Here is a 13,365-nt window from a genome sequence, read left to right on the forward strand (position 1 = left end):
CCTGCCCCTGGTTCCATGCATGAGATCAGTTGAGGTAGACAAACTGATGAGATGAGAGACTCAGGGGTCTTAGGGATTATAGTCCAGACACGCTTGATCCTGTTCAAGCTGAATAATTAAAATTAAATTAAAATAGCTGAATTGGGATGCTGATCTATAAGTTCTGGTGTAAATAACCTTCTGGAGAACTCTCCAGAACTTCACGCTTCCTCCCTGCTGGAGCTCATTAGTGTGTTTTCTTTTGCATGTGACATTTCGCTTACTCATTAATGATCCGTAGACTGAATGACTGAATGATAGGAGAAACACTAGGGTGAAAAGATTCCATCGTCCTTCAGGTCAAACACTAATACATCACTTATTACCTGAGTTTAAAGCAGGCTAATCTGATAAAACGAATACTCCAGGACGTATACGTGAAGAGGGTGGGGCGTTTACACAATCACAGCTTTATTATGATTATTATGATTATGATTATTATTCATTTGACAGACGATGACACAGAGAGGATTGTGCACTGGGAAGAGGAACAGTAGTGAACGATGAACCGGTTTGTTATGATCTCTGGTGTTGTGAGAAGAGCAGAAGAGTGCCACACCCTGAATCTTCACCAGTGTGCATTAATAACTCCATCTGATGAGAACATCAGGAGTAACGTGCTCCTACAGGACTGCAGGAAATAAATAACGCTAAAGGATCAGAAGAGTTTTATGCAAAACATAACTAAATAATATCAAATAAATGCAATAAATAAATAGATAGACACTTCTCCTCCATCTCCTCCTCCATCTCCTCCTCCTCCTCCTCCTCCTACCATTTCTACCACTGCTACTAATAAATATATAACAATAATTCAAATAAAATGTTATTTCTGTAAAACAAGCAGCTGTGTTTGACCCGTATATAGAGGAATAAATGAATTTAAACCAGAGGAAGTGTGTAAGGAGTTTGTCTGTGTGTAATATTTCTGAATTTAAATGTGGAAAAGAAAACTTAAACTGTTTCTAAATAAATAAATTAATAAAAATGACACTGTAATGTCTACTAGCAGCTCCTGGCAGACATGTTTTAGGGCCACGTGGACGTCTGGATACCTGAGACAGAAGAAGAGTTATACTCTGAGTCATCAGTCACATACTCGAGGTCTTTCTCCTTCCAGAACCTTCTGCAGCGTCAGACTGTAGGATCTGCTGTAGTCTTCACGCTCCCTGGTGTTCACACTGAGGTACTGCACAGAGGAGATCAAATGAATGATGAGACAAGACTTACACACACACACACACACACACACACACACACACACACACACACACACACTGGGCTTCTGAGCTGTTCTTATCACATCATTAATGACAAACAAGAATACATTTAAAACTGAATAAATTTTTAATTGATTTATCTGAGGTATTTAAGAGCGCGCCAGCGTCTCTACCATCTCCGACGTCTGGCCAGGTTCAGGGTCTCTCACAGGGTGCTGAAGGCTTTCTACCCTGGGGCTGCGGAGAGTCTTCTCACCGGAAACATCACCACCTGGTTCGGAGGCACCACGGCCAAGGACTGGAACGTACTGTCCAGAGTGGTGAAGAACATCAGGACTTCTCTCTTCTGCATCACATACATCTACAACCAGTGATGCAGGACCAGGGCCAGGAGGATCGTAAAAGACTCGCACCACCCCGGGAACAGTCTCTTCTCAGTGCTCCCATCAGGGAAGCGCTACAGGATCCTGAGGACCAACACAGAGAGACTCAGGAGGAGTTTCTACCCTCAGGCAATCGAATGAGGACACTTGAGAAGTCTGCATATTACTCTACCTCACACACACACACACACACACACAGTTACACTACAGACAAAACTCTTGCATCTTTTGCACACTACGTCCTCTTCCTCTTTGCAACCTGCTAAACACATTTTCACATATTTTACATGTAACATCTATATTTTGTTAAATAGATTCTATTCGATTCTGTTTTTCTATTTTATTCATTATATTCTTTTTATTATATTCTGTTTTATTATGTGTCAGTTGCACTGTGGGACGAGGCACTAAGGAAAAACATTTCACTACATTAATACATCACATCACATGTATGTAATGTATGTGACAAATAAAGAACCTTGAACTTTTGTATAGGTGGAATAGTCGATTTTTATACCTTACTAGCCAAAAAAAAAACCTGGAGAAAATATGTAGAAGCTGATAAACAATAATGGTTTAAGCCACGGCCTCAGCTCAGGTGTATTACGTGGCTGAGAGAAACCTGTTTGGAAAACTGCTTTACGGTCCGAAATGCTTGTTTGTGTTTGAATAAACTTCCTGTCAATCATTTTATGACATTTTTAACTCCCCTTCACTCCGCCCCTATCTCAGTCTGAAATCGGAAAGCGCCCAGCACAGCCAGATAATTCTCATCTGAGCAAAAAAAAAATTACTCTGTACCCCGATAACATCTTACGCAGTAAAAGCAGAATAAACACAGGCAGTGCTTTCCCATGATGGAGTGATTTATTACTGGTGAAGGAGATGAAGCTGGACGCAGAATAAGCGACGTTGCTCCTGCACACGTGTGTAAACACAATCTGTACAAAAGCCTTGAACTGTTTAAATGCCCGGGTTTACATAACAAATCAAGTACATACTTGAAAAGTTTTTTTTTTCAGGTACAAAGAAATAAGTACAGAGACTGCACTCGTGAACAAGTACAAAAAAAATCAATAAGACCCAAATTTTGCACGTTTGTAGAGTAATAATGTGGCTTTCATATTTTCAGTTGATGGCCGAGTGCACTTGAACGTGATGTCATGACAGTCCTCTAGTTAGCATGCTAGCTCTAGTTCAACCACCGTAGGTTCTGGGGGTGGAGCTTTTTGTACTTGAGCGGGAAAGGGGCAGACTCCAACACCACCTGCTGTATTTAACCATTAGAGGTGTAATCCTGCGCCGTAAAAAATCTGACTGTAAATTTTACAGTAATTTACAGTAAATTGTCCATAAATTACTGTAAAAAAATCAATAAACAACTGTAAATATATTTTAGCCACCACAAGCTAACTCCACTAGCTTACACTGATCAACAAATATGTATATATAAATTAAAAAGACAATGACTGCACTCTTGAACATCCTCTTATAGCATTATGAGCAGAATTTCACGTGTTTATAGTGCTTATTACTTGGCCCGGTCGAAAGCAAAATCAACTATTTTGTACAAAAAGAATGAAAAACACAAAGCAAACTCTATCCTCGTCTCTTCATGCCTTTTTTTTCTTTTTGTATGTTGCACCTCGACCTAGACTGGATTCGTAACAAACATGCTAACACTAGCTGAACCACTGTAGGTTCTGGGGGCGGAGCTTTGCCTACATGGGTGTAAGTAAATCTTACGCAACTCCACCTACTTAACGATTACACACTTAAACTTGCCAAATTATGACGAAGCTTACCAAACACACCTTTAATTCAAAATGTAAGGACTGAGTAAAAAGACTGTGTGTGTTTTTTTATGGAAATGAACTTACTTGACTTTTACTTTTAGTTATATTATAAAGTTATTACGTTACTTTCACTACATTTAAGTGTGAATGTTTTTTGTAACCTTTCCTGAAGTATAATTTGTATAATAAGGTACTTGTTGTTTTAATTGAGTGAAATTGTGACGTGTTTATGTTTGGTTAATTTTAACAGTGTTGTTGTTGATGATGATGATGATGATTATGTGCATCTGTTCAGTTTATCCGTCATATAATGGTGACTTCCAGCATGTCACAAAGCACAAGTGATAAAAGTAGAGCATCTTTGGGATGTGGGGTGATGTGGCAGAAAGGTGATGTGGCAGAAAGGTGATGTGTGCAGGTGATGTGTGCTGAAACGTGATGTGTGCAGGTGATGTGTGCAGGTGATGTGTGCTGAAACGTGATGCGTGCAGAAAGGTGATGTGTGCTGAAACGTGATGTGTGCAGGTGATGTGTGCAGGTGATGTGTGCTGAAACGTGATGTGTGCTGAAACGTGCTGAAACGTGATGTGTGCTGAAACGTGATGTGTGCTGAAACGTGATGTGTGCTGATATGTGGTGTGTGCAGGTGATGTGTGCTGAAACGTGATGTGTGCAGGTGATGTGTGCTGAAACGTGATGTGTGCAGGTGATGTGTGCTGAAACGTGATGTGTGCAGGTGATGTGTGCAGGTGATGTGTGCTGAAACGTGATGTGTGCAGGTGATGTGTGCAGGTGATGTGTGCAGAAACGTGATGTGTGCAGGTGATGTGTGCAGAAACGTGATGTGTGCAGGTGATGTGTGCTGAAACGTGATGTGTGCAGGTGATGTGTGCAGAAACGTGATGTGTGCAGGTGATGTGTGCTGAAACGTGATGTGTGCAGGTGATGTGTGCAGGTGATGTGTGCTGAAACGTGATGTGTGCAGGTGATGTGTGCAGAAACGTGATGTGTGCAGGTGATGTGTGCAGAAACGTGATGTGTGCAGGTGATGTGTGCAGAAATGATGTGACGTGATCATGTCAACATGGAGCCCAGTCTCAGAGGAGTGTTTGTGGAATTAGTATTAATATGCACTCCATAATACTTTAAATCTTGAATAATGAACAAAAAATAAATTCATTAATTAATAAACGTACATGGAGCTGCACTGACACCTAGTGGACAAGAGCCATACTGCAGGAAGGTCTATGTTTTAAGTTAATTAATACACAAACACTCTGCTATTAGTTCAGTTTAATTTAGCGAGAAATAATAAATTCAGTAATATTCTTACTGGTTTATTGAACGTAAATGCATTCTCCGCCTTGTTTCAGAGTTTAATTTCACCTGGATACTGTAGATTTGTACCCTGTTCATTAAAAGTGCACTAGGTAAGATTAGTTAAAAAAAAAAAAAAAGTGGCACACTGTAAACAAAAGTGACTGTAAATTTTACAGTAATTTACTGACAACAGGGTCACCAATAAAGTACTGTAAATCTTTTTACACTAAACAACTGTAACTAATTCAACTAGTTCACACTGATTCAGTGCAATCTTTCAGTGCGATTTAATTCAGAGATAGAAGTGGCTAGGGTTAGGGTTAATTATTAATTAACTCAATTAGTTCAATTCGATTTTATTTGTATAGTACTTTTAACAATGGACATTGTCCCAAAGCAGCTTTACAGAAATAAATACATTCAGGATATAAATTTTAAATTTATGAATTCATCCCTAATGAGCGAGCCAGAGGTGACGGTGGTGGAGAGGAAAAACTCCCTGAGACATCATGAGGATGAAACCTTGAGAGGAACCAGACTCAATAGTGAGATTATAAATAAATCCCTTCTATAACTGTGTACTACATGGACAAATAGTGCAGTTGTGTAACCAGGAAATTCATTACAGTGTTCATATGAAGTCTATTTTGTTAAAATTATCAACTGTTCACTGATGGAGACCTGAGTGCAGAATTGTTCGTGGGAATTGCAGTCCTAAAGCTATCAGAGCAACTGTAGTCCTAAGACATCTTCATGGTTTCTAAGTGGCACCATCCACAATAATCTACATTAGACTTCTAATGGTTAAATACAGCAGGTGGCGTTGATATATATGTATATATGAGGGGTGTAAATCCCAAGTTTCATGACGATACGATCTATTATCGATTCTTTTAGCCAGCGATTCGATATTTACCGATACCTCAATGACTGCCACGATGCGATTTCGATTTGATCGATTCAGGGGCCCGCGATCGATATTTCTATTAATTCACAGATGCAACCAAAATATATTTTAAAAATATATATATTGAGATTTTTTTCCACTATGAAATGCTACATATTTTGTGCAAATAAGGACCTGTGATGAAGTTAAACTGGAATTAGAGCGTCCTAAATAAAGGGCCGTCTTAAAAATGATATACATCGATACATCAGATCATTGGTTATTTGATCGATACATCGATCCATATTGATAGATCGTTACACCCCTAATCTCTCTCTCTCTCTCTCTCTCTCTCTCTCTCTCTATATATATATATATATATATATATATATATATATATATATATACACACACACACACACAGGGCATCTCAAAAATCCCCATACATAGGGGAAATTAACACTTCTTAGCAAAATGTCTTCATACTTCGTTTATTTTATATATATATTTTTTTTCAGATAGCCTTTAGGAATGCCAAGAACACATTGAAATCATTCTCATGGCTGGATCGGGAAGCTGTCGCAAGTTCGTGATGGACTTTAGCAGGAAACATGGCGAGCACATCACACACCACACTGCTGCCAAACTGGGAGTCAAAGCTGGGAGAGACGACTCCGTGTGTGTTTACAAAGAAATGGTAATCATGTAGAGGAAGTTTTCTAAATAAAAGTTACATTTTGCTAAAAAGTTTTCATTTCTCCAATGTATGGAGACTTTTTGGACACCCTATAAATATATATATATATATATATATATATATAGAGAGAGAGAGAGAGAGAGAGAGAGACAATAAAGGGGTCGAATAAGTGGGAGTTTATCTCATAACAACAGCAAAGCAGTTTTATATAACAGAAAAGCTTTATGTAACTTTTCTTCTCTTTTTAATAGATTTTATATTAAAATATTAAATTACACTACAGAAACTAGCACATTATAAACTAGTAATGAGTAGATTATGGTTAATCATGTCTTTCTCAAAAAAACCGTCTGCCTTCTAGAAATAAAAATTAGTGTGTATTATGTTAAAAATGTTATTATTTTATTATTATATTTATTTACATATAAAAAACATAACTGTTGAACTTATCATTTAATTAAAGTTTTTCTCCATCTTGATATTTATATTTTTTTGTTTTACTTAGCTTTTTTTAATTAAAGGACTTTGTTTTTCTTTATATTAATATTATCATTTTATCTTTTAATAGTATTAATAGAGGTAGCAGTAGTGGTAGTAGTAATAGTAATAGTAGTAGTAATAGTAATAGTAATAGTAAGTAGTAGTATTAATAGTACTAGTAATAGCAGTATTATCAGTAGTATAAGTAGCAGTAATTATATTAGTTATAGTAGTAGTAAAACTAGCAGTAGCAGTAGTGTTAATAGAATAAGTAGTAGTAATAAAAGTAGAAGTAATAGGACTAGTAGTAGTACTAGTGACAGCAGCAGCAATAGTAGTAGTACTAGTAAAAGAATTGGAATTAGTAGTAATAATTATGGTGATAGTAGTAACAGAAGTAGTATTAGTAGTAATAGTTGCAGTAGTAGAGGCAAGAGTAGTAGTACAAGGCATAATAATAATATTAGTAGTAATAGAGGTGGTATTGTAATAATAGTTATAGTAATGTTAGCAGCAGTTATAGTAGTAATAGTAATAGAAGTAGTATTTGTAGTAAGAGTTATTGTAGTAGTAGTAGTAAAAGTAGCATTAGTGGTCATAGTTGTAGTAATAGAAGTAGTAGTAATAGAAGTAGTAGTAGTAATTTTTGTAGTGGTTGTAATAGAAGTAGTATTAGTAGTACTAGTTGTAGTAGTAATAGCAACAGTAGTAGTGCAAAAAGTACTAATAAGAATAGAAGTAGTGTTTATAGTAATAGTTATAGGAGCAGTAGTAGAAGTAGTTGTAGTAGTATTATAGTTGTAGTAGTATTATTAATAGAAATAGTAGTAATAGTAATAATTATAGTATTATTAATAGGAGAAGTAGTGTTTATAGTAATAGTTATAGTAGCAGTAGTATAAGTAGTAGTAGTAGTAGTAGTAGTAGTGATAGAAGTAGTTATAGTAGTAATAGAAATTGTAGTAGTAGTAGACATACTAATAGAAGTAGTAGTAATTTTTGTAGTGGTTGTAATAGAAGTAGTATTAGTAGTACTAGTTGTAGTAGTAATAGCAACAGTAGTAGTACAAGAAGTAGTAATAAGAATAGAAGTAGTGTTTATAGTAATAGTTATAGGAGCAGTAGTAGAAGTAGTAGTAATAATTATAGTCATATTATTAATAGAAATAGTAGCAGTAATAATTTTAGTATTATTAGTAGTAGAAATAGTAGTAATAGTAATAATTATTGTAGTATTGGTAGTAGAAGTAGTAGTAGTAATAATTATACTATTATTAGTAGCTGAAGTAGTAGGAATAGTAATAATTATACTATTATTAGTAGAAATAGTAGTAATAGTATTAATTCTAGTAGTATTGGTAGTAGAAGTAGTGTTAGTAGTAATAGTTATAGTAGTAGTAGTACTTGTAGTAACAGTAATAGTAGTAGAATTGAGTTATCTTTTTATTTGTTTGTTTGTTTAGCTCAAAAGTATAATGTAAAATACACTGCAGAATTTCTCCCTCTGAAGTACACAGACCGAACGTCTATCAGTCTGACTTCTATCTGCCAGTGATGATGTCACAACCAAATCATCAAATCGACCAATCAGCAGCTCTGCTTTAAACCGCTCTCTCTCACTCTCTTCTCTTCCTTACTTTCTCCCTGCTTACCTTTTCTCCTTTTTCTTTCTGTCTTTCAATTTCATTTTCTTATTTCCATCTTTGCGTTGTGTGTGTGTGTGTGTGTGTTCGTTTGTTTTAATATCACTGTTTAAAGAGGTAGAGGTAGTGCAGAGGTAGTGCAGTAAGAAATGTACTGGAGTTTTTTATTAGCATCACCTGTCAGGAAGCTAATAAAAACTCCAGTGCATTTCTTACCTGTTATTATCGCTAGCACGTTTAACAGCTGCATGTCAGTGGCAGGCCTTCATTTTCCCTTTAGGAGCATAAACTAGTGCTGGCAGGCGTGTTGAGACCAGACGCTTCCCTTCATGTGGTGAGAGATGTTTGCCTGCAGACAGACGCTCTCAGTTTTCAGTTTTCACCATTACTGTAAACTGCGTTACGTAGAAAATATAAAATAACTCTGCTGATAAACCTCATGGAGTGCACTGTATGTTTAACAGGAAGGCGAGTTAGATTGTTTTTTTTTTTTTAAAGAATGCAATTGTTACTACCATGAGAGAGCGAAACTTCTTTTTTCACAAGTTTTTAACAAGCTAATGAGTCCTCTCTGCACAAAATGAGAAAAAAAAGCCCACCTGCCCTCCCACACAAAAAAACAAAAACCCACTGATGGAGCTCAAAGTCACGCAGAACCGCTGCGGCTCAGGTGACAGGTTTAATTCACACACCGTCTGTTAGTAGGAGCTGTTTATCCCTGCTGGATTATATACGGATTCAAAGTGTTTCATCCTGCACAAATGGAGGAGGAGATTGCTGGCAATCGCGCCCACGCATGTGCAGAAAAAAAAAGAAAAAAACCCCACCGCTCTCACTAAGATGTCCGTATGAAGCTGCTTACCAATTAAAGGAGGGGTTTGATGAGAAGTCAAATTCAAACTAAATTTCAAATCTGTTTAATATGCCAGGAAATGTTGCAGCTAATGAAGCTAACAAGTAATGAGAATTTGCAGACCTAAATTCAGTGTCAGCGTCTTGAGTCTAAATGTTACATTAATATTTACACTGGGAAAGTTCCTCGTATTCAGAGTCGGTTTACGCACCTGCGTGAATCTGTTGTCTCGTTTCTCCGTTCAGTTTTCCCACGTTGCCAAACTTTTCTTGAGTAGAAGCGCCCGAAACAAGATTTTCAATAGTGTATAGACCACCGCCTTTAAACACAAACACTCGCCTTTAATCCACAAAAAAATCAAGGATAGAAATAAAGACTGAAGAAGCATATCACGTTTATTTCTCAGCTGTTGAATGTAATATGAAAAATCAAATCAATCTAGAATCTTTCTATTCAATAGAAAGAATCTGAGTGTTGAAATAAATCTAATAGGGGTCTCGTGTATCTCTGATATATCGCTGCATGAATGGTCATAGTTGTAATTATCACAATAATCACTGGTTTAATTTAACAAAATGGCGTCCACACTCATTAATCAGCAGCACATAGAATAGCACTTGATCCAGCACATCTGCTAATTTATATGTTTGTTTGTTTTTTGTATTGTGTGCACACAACTTAATGAAGCTATGAAATTCTAATGTAGATGGATTTATTGTTTTTAATTCAATATTTTGATTTGTCAAATTAGCAAAATAATGCCAGTGTTAATGCCTGTGTTGATTCAATGCACTCTCGTGTGTAGAAAACATGTCCACGGTTTGAAGGATAATCTGACCGAGCTCTCGTCTGCTACGCTTACAGAGAAACTTTTACTTCATTCATCATTTTATTAAAAAAAAAAAATTCACCCCTCGAGATAAGCCATACCTCTGATTAAGATGCGTCTCCTCCGATGTCCTCTGTGTAAAAAAAAAACAAAAAAAAACATTTTATGCCCTTTAAAGAAATGATTATTAATTATTAATTATTATTAATATTAATTAATTAACGAACAGTGTCATATTTATGTATTAAATATTGGAATGACTTTCTTTAGTGTTTTTGAGTGTATTTACAGCCGAAACATAAATTTCAGCATGACATATTGTGGTCTGCTCCTCACTCAAGTCGATATTAAGTTCAGACTCACACAGAATGGAGACACGCCTCTTTTTTTTTTACTCAAACTTCTCCTTGTCTGCGTAACTCTTACGTAACTTCTGAATAGCGCTTAAGTCTGTAGTTACAGTATGTCTGAGGTCTGAATAGTGATGTGTGCAACTTTGGTACTAAAAATGCTGAAAACCTAAGTTCTGTCCCCTAAGAGCATTGTTCTCCTGGCACAGGGTGCTACTGCACTGTACCGATACAAATCCAGCACTGTGTGTGTGTCCTGGATTCCCATCACATAACAGCACCTGTGAAGGTTGGCTGAAAAAGTGTTCTTTGAACTTGGAAACGTTATTATGATGTTTGAAACGTCATCTTGTTGATCCGTTTCTGGTACACGGATTTCTCCTCTTTCAAGTAGACAGAGCCTGGTTTTGTGTGACGGCCCTGGAGTGGCTCCAAGATGGCCGCCGAGTGGACCGACGATACCGTATACTAGAAGGACGTTGGTGTTATTTAGCACAATGTAATGTTAAAAAAGTTAAGTAAATACATTTTTTTCCTCCTTTTATAGCAGTTCACTATAAAGCAGCGTGATCTGTAACTTCGCCAAGGTCATTTCTTTCCACCCTGGTGTGATTAAAAACAGCCCGAGTGGGCAGGAAAAAAAAAAAAACAAAAGCCCCTGATAGTCTGGTAGCCCTGACAACCCCATCTGAGGGCGGTGACATCACATCACGGCCGTGTGCGTGACTCTGTGGGCGCGAGGCCACCCATCCGTCTGCGTGGGGTTCAGACCCGGGCAGCTTTCACGCGCCAACACAATGAAAATGAAGGAAAATGCAAGTGGCGCACACGCTGAGTCATTTCAGGGCTTTCGAAATGTGTAGATATGACGTGATGTGAGGTGAAGACGCCACCACGACCCACACACACACACACACACACACACACACACACACACACACATGGTGCTCCCAAGTCAACAAGCTAATTAGACCAATGGAAAAAAAAAGTCAAGGTTAGAAAACACGCAGATGTTAGTTTGAATGAAACAGCACCTAGTACGTAATGTGAAACTATGGATTTTTGGTGGCTTTTTTTTATTCTGTAGTTCTGCAGTAATCACGTATCACATGTTTTCTAGCACACACACACATGCAGATGTGTGATGTGTGTGATGTGTGTGATGTGTAGCCGTCAAAATGCACATTCAGTGCACTCAGAGGAAGTGCAGGCCCGCAAACAGACCTACAATTTCCTAGAAATCGCACACACAGGTGAACCAGATTCACTGAAACCTGATATGATAATAATGCATCTGCACGTTTAGTTCCCCAACTTATAAAAAATGTGACTTTAAGTTCTCAGAAGCCGTTATCGGGTCCAGAACGTACTGCACCTTTCCTGTAAGTTCCTACATCCTGTATATATATATATATATATATATCTGAAGATCATTGGGATATATATATATATATATCTGTATATATATCTATATACATATGCATATGCTTTACTTTACATTTAAGCTGTATTTTCTTTCTTATGTGTAAAATACAGTATATTTTAAATACACTGCATGAGCATTAGCACCCAGCGTTCCTGGGATAGGCTCCAGAGATCCACCATGACCCTGATAAAGCATAAAGTGCTTTCTGAAGATGAACGAATTAACATTTTATCCTAAAAAGCCGTCAGTGTAATTCGGACACATTTGACAAATGCCAAAGCATTTCCTATATAACACATTTGAAAAACATTTGCATGTATAACAGTTGCACATGAACTTCAGTACAGAGGGCCACATAGCCTCTTAGACATTAATCAATTCAGTTTTATTTGTAGAGTGCTTTTATCAATGGACTTTGTCACAAAGCAGCTTTACAGAAATAAATACATTCAGGATATAAATTGTTGTTGTTGCTGTTTGTCTTTCGGCTGCTCACGTTAGGGGTCGCACCACAGATCAGCGGTCCACGTAGTTGATTTGGCACAGTTTTTAACACCGGATGCCCTTCCTGACGCAACCCTCCCCAAGTTTATCCGGGCTTGGGACCGGCACTGAGAGTGCACTATTGCATGCAACCCCAGTGGCTGGCGTTGGTTCCCTGGCTGGGAATCAAACCCAGGGCACAGTGGTGAGAGCGCTGTGGCCTAACCACTAGTCCTACAGGGACCACTGGATATAAATTGTAAATGTATGAATTTATCCTTAATGAGTGAGCCAGAGGTGACGGTGTTGAGGAAAAACTCCCTGAGACGATATGAGGAAGAAACCTTGAGAGGAACCCGACTCAAACGGGAACTCATCCTCATCTGGGTGACACCGGATAGTGTGATTATAAATAAATCCCTTCTATAACTGTGTACTACATGGACAAATAGTACAATTGTGTAACCAGGAAATTGATTACACTTTTCACATGAAGTCTGGTTTGTTGAACTTATCCACTGTATACTGATGGACACCTGAGTGCAAAACTGCTCGTGGCAACCGCAGCCCCAAAGCCACCACAGCAATCGCAGTCCCAAGCCATCACAGTACAACTGCCCATACAACTGCCCGCAGTCCAAAGCCATCTCCACGGTCCCCAAGCAGCACCATCCCCAGCAATCCCAATGATCTTCAGGCCATCCATGTGGGGCCACCACCAGCAGCAGCGAGCGATCTCCAACCAATGAGAACTCCAACCAGAAGTAGGGCATCAGGATGGATCAGGCAGGTCTGGAGAGCAGAAGGAGTAGCATGTGTAGCTCAACAGATAGAGAGAGAGAGAGAGAGAGATGGAGAGAGAGAGGGAGAGAGAGGGAGAGATTTTTAGGTACGCGTTTTGTCCCATAATGGTTAAGGACAATGTACTTTGCATGCAGCGTGCAAGCAGGGACTCTGGCA

This window comes from Pangasianodon hypophthalmus, chromosome 5 (assembly GCF_027358585.1).
Source record: "Pangasianodon hypophthalmus isolate fPanHyp1 chromosome 5, fPanHyp1.pri, whole genome shotgun sequence".
In the NCBI taxonomy this organism is placed as follows: domain Eukaryota; kingdom Metazoa; phylum Chordata; class Actinopteri; order Siluriformes; family Pangasiidae; genus Pangasianodon; species Pangasianodon hypophthalmus.